Source organism: Rhinolophus sinicus, linkage group LG12 (genome assembly GCF_036562045.2).
Source record: "Rhinolophus sinicus isolate RSC01 linkage group LG12, ASM3656204v1, whole genome shotgun sequence".
Taxonomy (NCBI): domain Eukaryota; kingdom Metazoa; phylum Chordata; class Mammalia; order Chiroptera; family Rhinolophidae; genus Rhinolophus; species Rhinolophus sinicus.
This window is the reverse complement of record NC_133761.1, coordinates 63,627,764-63,637,735: the sequence shown is the minus strand read 5'-3', so window position 1 is coordinate 63,637,735 and position 9,972 is coordinate 63,627,764. Positions and strand designations below refer to the sequence as shown.

The following is a 9,972-nucleotide window of genomic DNA, read 5'->3' as shown; positions in this document are numbered from 1 at the left end:
TCTCAGTACTGGAAGGTCCTTTGGGGAATCAGTGGAGTCCCTTCAAGTTCCACATAGGAAAGCACCTGCTACACTTGTCCTGCGGGGAACAGAAACAACACCATAGTTCATCCCCAGGTCTTTTAACACCCAAACCCAGTGTGCTTTCACCTGACTACCAACCGCTACAGCTATTTTGCTCTAAAATGTATGAATTGGGGATTATCCAACGGAGAGATTATACTGTGAGCACCATGACTAGAATCTGGTAAATACGTCGTTTTTTTCCACGTTACTTAAAATTGGCAATCAGCTCACCATCCTTGAGTGCTGTTTGAACAGGAGGAGGTCGTTTGGGTCTTCATCCTGTGAGAATAAATATAAACCATCATCTATTTTTCCTGAGTCCCTATTTTCCTGCTCCGAGACTCAATCCTGTGGCTAAAAGCATGGCCTAAAATAGCAACACAGAAAAGTAGATACAAACAAGTGGTAAGTTGTGGGTAAGCAAATGATGGTAGAGCAGCCTGTTCTGTTTATTAGATTCACATCTTAAAATAGGAACAGGGATAGTCTTGTGGACACAGTCTTATTTTGAAATAAAATACTTCATATCATTTCAAACATCAGCTGGCCTTGGAGCACATGTGAACTCAGCTTTGCAACAAGTGCCTTTGCAGACGACATACTGTGTCAGCAGATTGGCCTCCAGCGAAGGCTGTGCGAGTCTGAACTTGCAGACAGAGGTAGAGCTTTTTTCAGAGGCTGCAAGGTGGGAGGCGGGAAAGCATTCTCTGGTCGGAATCATTTTCTCTGATGTAGATGTTGTTGGGAGCATTAAGTGTTATTAGCAGCTAGAACCAAGCCTACAGCATAGAAAGGAGGGGTGGGGACATGGGAACTATGCAGCTGGCCAGCCGAGAAATGGAAGCTGCTTGGTCATGCAAAAATTCACTTGGAGTTCGGCCCAAGGCCAGAGGGTGGAGTTGGCATGTCTGCTTATTTCTTCATCGCTCACATGGGCATTTCCAACAGAGTGCCTGGACGCATTTATTCAAGGGGTGAGAAAGTAGAATTACCCCACTCCCCGTGTATTGATGAAACTGGAGTGTGAATTTTCTTCCAACCCACTCGAGGAGGGGGAGGGGGAGTTCGATCATCACTCTAGTTATTAGAAACTTCCTAGAGGAAATGGACCGATATCACACGAGACTATGGCAACATGCCATAGAGAAGGTGACAGCCAACATTTTCTGTAAAGAGGCCAATAGTAAATACTTAAGCTTTGAAGGCTGCACAGTCTCTTGAGAAACGACACAGCTCTGCGGTTGTAGGCTGAAAGCTACCACAGACAATATGTAAATGAGTGAGTGTGGCTGGATTTCAACATTTAATTGACAAAAAGAGGAGGAGGGTGAATTTGCCATTTGCTAACACCTGCCAGAGAATTTACACCTATTGCGCATTTACTGTGGATACAGGAGGTGCTATTTCTCCTGCTCATCCAGACAGAAACCTTGGGATTACCTTAAACAACTTTTCCCCTTTATTTCCTGCGTGCAATCATTAATCAACATTGTGGGGTCCACCCTCTCAGTATCTTTCCTGTCACCTCCTCCAAAGCCTCTTTGGCCAACTCATTGATAGCAGGTTCAACCCAACTATTTGCCATCTCATCATGCTGTGTGTTTCCTTAATAGCTCAGGGGGCAGCTTGAAATGACCTCATTTATATGTTTACTTATTTATTATTTGTCTCCCATACTGGCATGTCAACTCTTTGAGGGCAGCGAATTTGTCTCTCTTCTTACTGCTGTGGAACGGTTGCCGGGTACAAGGCGTGTGCTCAGAGGACACTGGTTCAAGGAGAGAAGACCCTGAACCAGTCCCCCTGCCTCTAATTTCCTGCATTCTTCATTTCATCTTTCACATGAAATCTAGACTTTGGTCATGAGTCAAAGCCCACGAGGGAAAAGATGGCATGCTTGAAATTGGTAAATAAAGAAGGGCTTCCCAGAGGGGCTGTTTATAAGGAGAGAGAGGATCTTGATAAGAAAACAAAAGATCTCTGGCATCACTGTACACTTCAAACACAAGTCAAATGTTTCTTAAAATCTCTCCTTGGACGACTTCCTATTGCCTACAAAACACAACCCAAAGTATGTAACATGATGCAAACCCTCCCACAGTGTCCTCACAGCACAGCTTTCCCTTCTTGACTTTCATGCTGTTTCCCAAACCGTAGTCCCATTTGCACTCTGTACTATTTTTGTTCTCCTTTGTTACTCACACCAGACGGCAATTCTCCCTAATCTGTTCTCAAAACTCAGTGTCGACTTCCATCCTTCTGTGAAGCCGTGAAGGGCACATTCGGCTGTAGTTCTGTGTTCTCTCCTCCCATTGTACTTATTCCAGATGCATGACACTTTCCATTACACTTTCCAGTAACGTCACCCCTACTGGATTTCTGAATTACCATGTTTTCCCGAAAATAAGCCCCACTTAAGATCATTGGCCACATGGATGCACTTAGTACTCTATGACGATGTTCCAGAAGAAGATGACATGACTGTATTTGAATAAATATAGATGGTTGTACATGAGAAAATAAGACATCCCCTGAAAATACGCCCTAATACATTTTTTGGAGCAAAAATTAATATAAGACCCAGTCTTATTTTGGGGGGAAACACGGTATAAGACCCGGTCTTATTTTCAGGGAAACACAGTAGATCAGGTGCTTTGACTGTATCATTAGTTCCCATAGGAACCCAGCAGCATGGCTATTTGTATTCCTTATTGCAAATTGAGAATCTGAGTGTGTAACTGAGTGTGAGAGAAACCTGGGTGTGACTGACGACCTTACCCGTTGATGAATTAGCAGACCTGATGTTGACAGGGTGAGCCTCCCCTTGTGACCAGATATAAGGTACAGTCACCCCTATGAAGGATTCTTGCCAGAATGTTGAAATCTAGTCAAGTCTTTAGATCTAATACCCAGTTGGCAGGGAATCTAGGATCTAGAGGGCCATGGTAAAATATTATGTGAGAAACTGTCAGACAAAAGCATGAAATGGGATCAGCGATAAGACAAACTGGTCTACTTCCAGCCAAAAGTCAATTTGATGGAAAAAAGGGACATGGAGAGCCACTCCAGATGGAGATGTGGCAGACAGAACAACAACCAAATACCATGCGTTATCTTTGTCTGTCCTGGTTGTAGAGAAGCTGTCTGTGCCCTTCCCTTCTCTTGGCACTTACTGTTCCATGGGCACCAGCCCTTCTATAGCAAAGGCTTCTGACTTCAAGCCCCTGAGACCTCTGCATGGGGGCTTTTCTCTCCCTCCCCATGCCTGGATGGTACACGGTTGCGGTAATAGCCCTCAGCTAATAGAGGAGAGAGTTGGGAGAATAAATATCTCAGCCCCCTGTGGGTGAAAAACGTCCAGGAGTGGTCTCCACCATTTCCTGGAGGTCCACGGTGGAATTTATTTCCGCTTACAGAATTAATCTCGTTAAAGCACCCTGTGTGGACTTCACTCGGTACTTACTGCACTGGCCCCGCTCACTGAGATCATTTCCCAAACAAACCACTAACACTCAGCATCCTTTCCTTAGGGTCTGCTCCTGGGGGAACCCACCTGAAAATAGGTGTCAAAATGTCTATTCTTCCTCCCAGACATCAGTGTCACCTTCACCCCTTCTGTCCCCCAGGCCTGCCCACTGGCTTAGTGCCTGACCTTAGGAAACCGAAGCACTTTGAGCCTCAACACTCTCATTGGTGAAATAGGTTAACAATAGAGACAGCCGGCCGTCTGTTTACATACTTTATATGAAACCGACATAACATTCTCAACACACACACACACACACACACACACACACACACACTTTTATAAACATTTGATACAGGAAATTCTAGTCAGAATAGGGTCATACTTACCAAACTTTGTGGTAATCAAAGTTTTGATGTCGTTATGTATTCTTAGTAGAGTTATATTTTCTCAGAGAGAGAGAGAGAGAGAGAGGAGATTAAAAGAACGTGATTGCTTTTCCTCAAAGCCAGTAGCTATTGCATATTGATTTCCCAGTCCACGTCAAGCATAGTGGTAAAGAATTTCATGATTTCCCTTAAGAATTGTCATTTGTGTTTAGAAATGCCTTGCAAGTAGTGGAATGTGATACATAGATAAGTGAATCAGCTTAAGAAACATGCTAAGGTTCATCTTTTTCTAGTTATAGCTCCTCGATAAATATCAGAAGAAAAAATAAGGAAGTAGGTTATTTTATATTGTATACCTAAATTGAGGGATTCATTCATTATTGATTTGGATACATTTGCGAAACTGACGTGACGTACCCCTGGCGAAGTCCTGTGAAACATGACTTCTGCGTATTGCTAAACTGTACAGAACTTCTAAATAAAACACTATCTCTAGTATGTTTGCCAAAATAATGACTCTCCCTAGGCTGCTGTCCGTAAGCTAGCAGCCAGTGACGTTTGTTCCTTTTGCTTTCCTTTACTGTTTGAGCAAGCAGTTAGAGCCTTTATCGCCAAAAGCAAACTGCTAGGAGCATTCTGATCCCAGGACACTGTATGCCTCACACAGCTGACTTCTCGAAAAGGCTGAGATGGGCGCTGAGCCCCGACTCAGTTCCCATTTGTCAACAGCATGAATAGAACGTGTACACGCCCCCACTTCCCTTCTTCCTTCAGCCTTCTTTGCACCCCATCTCTCCTTCTCTGATAGTGTGGAGCTGGCAGGGGGACTCATTGACAAGTTGGCAAATAAAATAAATACAGGTGAGTTGAACTTTGGGGCAAGTGATTGCCTCTGCTACCTGAGCCAGTTTGTCATTTGTACGATGGAGGATATTGATACTTACAGAACATGTCAGCACTTGTTGAAATATGTTAAGGTGCTGAAAAATAGTTTTTTTAAATTGTACAATAGTGCATATTCATGGTGGAAGCATTTTTTTTAGTTATAAAAAAGTATAAAGAACCAAAGCAATGTATTGTTGTACCGAGAGATTACCCCTCACATTTCTTTCTTTTTGAGAACAAAAATACATATCCATTTGATATGCTGTTTTCCACCCCCCCACCTCACTTCATCTTACATGAGTCATGTATCCTAAGTCACTAAATAACAAAGCTTCATTTTTAAACTGTGAAATACCACACAAGTTCAAGTGCTGTTGCTTTTCTTCAGTCTTCAGTTCTGAGACTGAAAAAGACAAACGCATTCATTACCCAGGGAAATGGAAGAAGCTATTTCCTCGGCAATTTTCAGGGCAGCGCGATCCCTCTGTGCCTGAGACGACCATCTAGTGTGTTGAGCTGAGAAGGACTTTCTTTTTTCCAAATTCGTAGCAGATTGAGCCGCACCGTCGAATTGGACTTTCAATTTCCTAAGCAGCTTGGGAAGCATGGGTTTTGTCTTCTTCCATCAGAGAAGCTGCGGCTGTTTTGTGAAAGCTTTGAGAACAGAGGCAAGAACTTTTCTTTTGTGAACTCTTAGCAAGACTTGGAAACTAGAAAAAGAGTAAAAAGGCCATCTATGAGGTCTGGGGATTGGGGGTTGACTTAAGACTCTTAGAGTACTCTAAAGTTAATAGGAATAGAGTATGTAGTTTTATACAACTTACATGGACTGCCAAGAAATTTCTTTACCTTCTACTATTATAAACAAAACAAAACAAGAAAAAGCAGAAGTGATGGTCTGAGAGAGAGATCCCTTCTGGGGATGCCTCGGTGACATAAACATAAATGTCCACCCAGCGACCCTGGCCCAGTGGGGTCCCTCTGTTGTCTGCGGTCCCACTTCCCAGCAGCACTAGAGGCATCACCTGTAGCCTGTGTTTAAGCTTGGCCCCTGCTGGGGAGTCCGGTGGTGCAGCTGTTAGTCTCCGCGACTTGCTCTGGTTACTAGGAAGCTGTTGCCAGATTAGGGAGGCATGAAAGATGTACCAGAGCCCAGGGAATCGCTAGAACAGTTCACAGAGCTCTGGAGTGACAGGCCGGTTAGACCCGGCTGTGGCACAATTTACTTCTTCAATTTGAGCCTAGAAGCATGACCATAGGAAGCATTCATCATTGATTCAGAGTCTGTCAGCTGAGTTCCCACACTATGACAGAGACTTTCCATTTTCTGGGGATGTAGTGGTGAGCTAGATACATGGTGTCCTTGCTTTAAGTTTATAATAAGCAATGCAATCGAGTCATGAACAATGCAGCCAACGTCCTCACTTTTTCTTTCCTTGCTCTATTAAATCTAGAAGCTGTACGTGGAAAAATAGGAACCTTGAATGTTCATATAGCATATTCTAGCAGAGGAGAAAGACAGTAAATATACTAGTATAAAAACAAGAAAAGCATTGGAACATGATAAGCGTCAAACAGAAACATCAAAACGGGACTGTGAGTAACAGGAAATCACTGGTGGCTCTTTTACACTGGGTGGTCAGGAAGGCCGTACTAAGGAGGTGGCGTTTAAACTGAGATCCAAAGGACTAGAAGGACAGAACCATGCGAAGACGATGGAGGGAGGTGGGGGATACTACAGGCCGAAGTATAGTTCGTGCTTTACAGGGCTGATCTCAAAAATGACCACGTCCACCCATTGTCCCCGGAAATCTAGACTTGATTATGTTCCTAATATTTGTCCTGGCCTTCTGAATAATTTACTTTAGAAGTAAACTCAAATATGCTTAAGTTTATTTACAATAAGAGAAATGTTAGTTAAAACTATTCTGAGGTTAAGTAGTTCACCTATCAGATGGGCAAAGATCAAAAAGCTGGAAAACGATGTATTAACCTTCCTCCAGTTCTCCCTTCTGTGGGGTGAGAAGTCAGGGGGCCAAGGGCAGTGCCCACCCAGACCCTCCCTCCTGTTCTTGGCCATGTTCCAAGGACCTCAGCTCCTGGAATTCACTGCTCAAAGGGCCCACAGGGAGCACAGGCCTCTGGCCAGTGCATCCACTTCTAGGGCCGAGGCAAGGCTGCTTTTGTGTAACGCATGGCTTGTCAGCAGACCTTGGACATAAATCCGGGTTGTCCACATGTGCATACAAGAGGCCCCGTGCAGTGTGGGCGGGAACCAGAGATGGGAGGAGCTAGGAGGGTGGCTGTGTAGCCTGGGTCCCTCCGTCTCGATTCAGCCCTAGGTCTTGCAAATGTTAATAGAGATACTGTAAGTCGATCACATGCTCATAATAGCCCAGAATGAGTTACATTCCTGGTGTGCCATTAATGCATGACTCGTCCTCAGACATTTTCATCCTTTAAAAGCCTTTGAATCTTTTATAGTATATCTTTTTAAAGTGTGGGAAAAAGATGGTCACCCAAAGCTCGAAAACATATATTGCAAATTCAGATGTCATAGGGCCCAGGCAAGCAACAGAAATGAAAGAAGCCAGCTGGAATAAAAGACCGTGAGAAGGGGGTGTGGAGTGTGATTAAGAAGAGAACTCACGTCCAAAGGCAATGCAGCTACTCAGCTCTACGGATTGTTGCCACGGGGGAATATAGTACCAGTGCTGACGCAACTATGATTTCTTTTCAACGGGAAACGTTGTCATTATCAGTGCAAATGTCTTGAATTAAAAAATGTTGATTCGAAAATATTCACTTACTCTTTGCCAAACAAATAACCTCCAGGGCTGAATCCAGGCCATGGTCGTCTGTGTGCAACCTCTGCTCTAAAACTTTCCGTGAGAGTCACAGAAAAGGACTCTATTGGGTTATGCCTGAGTGAATGCCTGATTTTGGCGCAGAAGAGGGCGATGTCTGTTCGCAGAAATCTTCTCCCAATAATAGGGTGCTTGTAATAATGTGCCCTACGTGGGGTGAGACACTGTGAGGTATCCAGCTGATGGCTAGTTTGGATCTCACCTTAGCACTTGTAATGACATCTGGGGGTGTGCTCTAAATGCAGTGTCGAAGGGGTTACCTGGAGATGTGTTCGGAGGTTGGAGGTTTGTCTTTCTCTAAATGTCCATGAATTCCAACAAGCCTTTCACTGATGGAGGTTTTTATATGGTTCTTGGCCGTAGAATCCCTTTCTGAAGCTGTTTACCCATTTGTTACTACAGGCACTGAGTATGTTTTGTTTACAGGAAGTTGAGCAGGAACCACAATGAGGGTTTGCTAATTTAAAGTTTGTACAATTAATGGACCCTTTATGCCCAAGATCAGAGTCGTTAACTTTGTGTTGTTCTTAAAATTGATAACAACTTGTTTTAAAAATCTATTTTTAGATTGGCTATGTTCGAAATTAATGCAAGTGGCCAAATAGTTCTGTTTGGGGCATTTAAAAAAAAAAAATGGATTCTTCTGGACCTAGCAGATGTTTAGCAGATTTCAATTTATTAGACATAATGCTTTCAGCCCCTGGAAAGGAGAAGGGATGGAAAGCCTGATTAATTGTTGGTATAGTGGTCCTTTGGCCAGGTTTGTTGAATGATTTACACTCGTGTTTTGTTAGACACGGCTGAACAAAGCCCGTTTGCTGTGCTTCTACAATAAAAACAGTCATGCGGTTAGGCACTTGCATTCTCTAAGAAAATACATACAATACAGTCTGAACAAATGAACTCTCTAATTTAATGTCTTCTAGATTTTTCTGCCCAAATCATCTTTCCTTCTAATCCCTTTGATCCCATTTCTTCTCTTTCCGAAACATGGTTGGTGTATGTTTTCGTGCCAAACTTGAATGATCTCTTTCAGTAGTCAGCATCCTTGGCTTGTTGACCCATGTCCGCAGAAGTCTTCTGTGTTTCTCCTGTTCCAGTGTTTTCATTTCAAATCTTCTTTCAAGTTCTTCGTAGAGAATCACTCATGAGGTGATTCATGAGAAGATGCTCTATGCTACTATGGTCTCCTGGGACTGGCCCACAGGGTTGTTTTAAAGATAGATCACGTTTCCTGAGAGAGAGGGATTACATGTAGAATTTTTTTGTTCTCGCCTTCTTTGGCCAATCTAGACATGGCCCTTTTCCACAGACCTTTAAAACACAAGGGCAGCTTATGGGGAAGAGGGGTACAACCCTGGGGGGTGCTGTTTTGCGAATTCATCTAATGAATGTTTATTTGAATATTTAAAGTCAATTAACTGGATGCACTATTTGTTGGTTGTTGTTTTCTTTAAACGTATGGTGACAGGCCACATAGTCTTAGCTGTTGGAGGTAGAAACCAGAATGTAACCAAATCCCTGCACTCAAGGACTAACACGAATGAATCACTGCCCACTTAATGGCACACTGTATCTTATGGTGGCATTCCAGTTGAGCTTGTGAGATATGTCCCAGCAAAATTTTACAAAGAGATGATGCCTGAACTGAACCTTGAAAGATGGGTTGCATTAAGAGAATACAAATTTGGACATAAAAAGAGCATTCTAGAGGTGGCCGGTTAGCTCAGTTGGTTAGAGCGCGGTGCTCTGAACAACAAGGTTGTTGGTTCGATCCCCCCATGGGCCACTGTGAGCTGCGCCCTCTGCAACTAGTAGATTGAAGTGGCTACTTGAGTTGGAGCTGATGAATCCTGGGAAAACACACTTAAAATAAATTTTAAAAAGTTAAAAAAGAAAAGGAGCATTCTAGACAGGGACTCGCATGAGTGAGAATAGGGAACCATACAATACTGTGACAGATCCGTGAATTATATTTACCTCAATATTATTGAGTGACAAGTGAAAGGGAGAGAGATACTAAGTGACACCAATGAAAGAGGCTGGCGGCAGGTCAGTTATATCTTGGAGATGCTTGATTGGAAATGTTTGGGATGATTTCAGTGCCAAGTTCTAGAATATGATAAATGGTGGTATTTGTTACTAAGGCAGAAAGTTTGCTTTCTCCCTCCCTCCCTCCCTCCCTCCCTCCCTCCCTCCCTCCCTCCCTCCCTCCCTCCCTCCCTCCTCCCTCCCTCCCTCTCTCCCTCTCTCCCTCTCTCCCTCTCTCCCTCTCTCCCTCTCTCCCTCTCTCCCTCTC

At 43.6% G+C, this 9,972-nt stretch overlaps 1 long non-coding RNA gene across 1 annotated transcript; it reads right to left on the bottom strand.

The window, feature by feature from the left end:
- Positions 1 to 281: 281 nt before the first annotated feature.
- LOC141567882 (uncharacterized) lies at positions 282 to 5,970 on the bottom strand. The gene is made up of 3 exons (XR_012490825.1): positions 5,832 to 5,970; positions 3,922 to 5,516; positions 282 to 345 (listed from the first exon to the last, which is right to left on the bottom strand). It is a non-coding gene; the product is annotated as an uncharacterized LOC141567882 (long non-coding RNA).
- Between the last annotated feature and the right edge of the window lie 4,002 nt (positions 5,971 to 9,972).